The sequence below is a fragment of the Lucilia cuprina genome, unplaced genomic scaffold, assembly GCF_022045245.1.
Source record: "Lucilia cuprina isolate Lc7/37 unplaced genomic scaffold, ASM2204524v1 Scaffold_2287, whole genome shotgun sequence".
NCBI lineage: Eukaryota > Metazoa > Arthropoda > Insecta > Diptera > Calliphoridae > Lucilia > Lucilia cuprina.
In genome coordinates, this window is record NW_025807234.1 from 402 (window position 1) to 1,785 (window position 1,384).

The 1,384-nt window shown below is 34.6% G+C and overlaps 1 long non-coding RNA gene across 1 annotated transcript; it reads right to left on the reverse strand.

The window, feature by feature from the left end:
• Nucleotides 1-207: 207 nt before the first annotated feature.
• On the reverse strand, nucleotides 208-1,064 carry LOC124421128. The gene is made up of 3 exons (XR_006941522.1): nucleotides 833-1,064; nucleotides 660-773; nucleotides 208-550 (listed from the first exon to the last, which is right to left on the reverse strand). It is a non-coding gene; the product is annotated as an uncharacterized LOC124421128 (long non-coding RNA).
• Nucleotides 1,065-1,384: the final 320 nt, after the last annotated feature.

Here is a 1,384-nt window from a genome sequence, read left to right on the forward strand (position 1 = left end):
TAGACTACAGACCATATACTAGACCATAGACTAGACTACAGACTAGACTATAGACTAGACTACACTATAGACTGAACTATAGACTAGACTATCGACTGGACTATAGACTAGACTACACTATAGACTGCACTATAGACTAGACTATAGAGAGAACTAGACTATATACTGGACTGACTATATGACTGTACACTAGAATGGAATATTTTAATTTATTTAATTAATTTTATTACTTTTTTATTTTTTTTAATTATTTTAAATTATTCTTTTGGCTGATCGCATTGTTGGCCCTCTAGTGCTGCAGCCTGTGCAGTAAGCACCCGTTCGGGCTCGGCTTCTGGAATCCGTTCGGGCTGTGGAGACTCACTTTTTGAGCCTGCAGCCGGCAGAGTTTGGAATGGCATGTAGGGATACCAGCCATAACCGAATGATGTTAAAAATGCCGATGATGCATTTGCCGAGGGCATTGTCATTGGCCAAATCGGCATCATCTTTATCATCGGCGTAGTTGCGTTTGATGAACCCGCCAAGTTTTCAAGAGAAGTCAACTCTCCTACAGATAAAAGCAAAAATTTTTTTATTTTCAGTTAATAGACGAGACTATAGACTAGACTATTGGATAGAATATATGTTAAAGTACATAATATGCTGGATGTACTTACGGTTTCGGTATGGCGTCTACGGTTCCGATATAAATTCCTACCCGCATTTTCAACCCTTGCTCTCCGGGGAGGTCTCGGTGTCTCCTCCAAATTCAGGAGTTGTCGGAGCAATCTCTAAAAAAGAAAAAGAGTTAATATATTTGAATAAAATAAAAATACATAAAAACACTTACAAGAGTTTCGGCGTCCTTACTGGTTGACATCTTTAGAGTAAAACAATCAATCACTTCATTATAAAAACATTTTTTAAAAAAACAACAGGATGTTCTATGTTTTAACAGCGGAGAGAGCAAAACTTTAATTATCTTAGTAGTTAATTTTCCATTTTGTTGAATATTCAACAGTGTAAAAAAAACACCAAAACTACAAAGAGAATTAAAATATTTCCGTTAGAAAAGCAGTCTGTCTTTTGTAGGCTTCAAATGTATGAGACGAAAACGCAACATATTTTGTAGCGCTGTTGCTTATTGGATTTTTTTAACAATTTAAAAAAAAATTTCTTCTCTACATTTTCCAAAAATTAAAAAAAATTATATATATGTAACCTAACAAACATAATCTATCGTATGAAAACTAGACTATAGACTAGACTACAGACTAGACTATAGGCTAGACTAAAGACTAGATTAAAGACTAGACTAAAAAATAGACTAGCCTACAGACTAGAATATAGGCTAGAATACAGACGAGACTATAGTCTAGACAATAGACTAAACTATAGACTA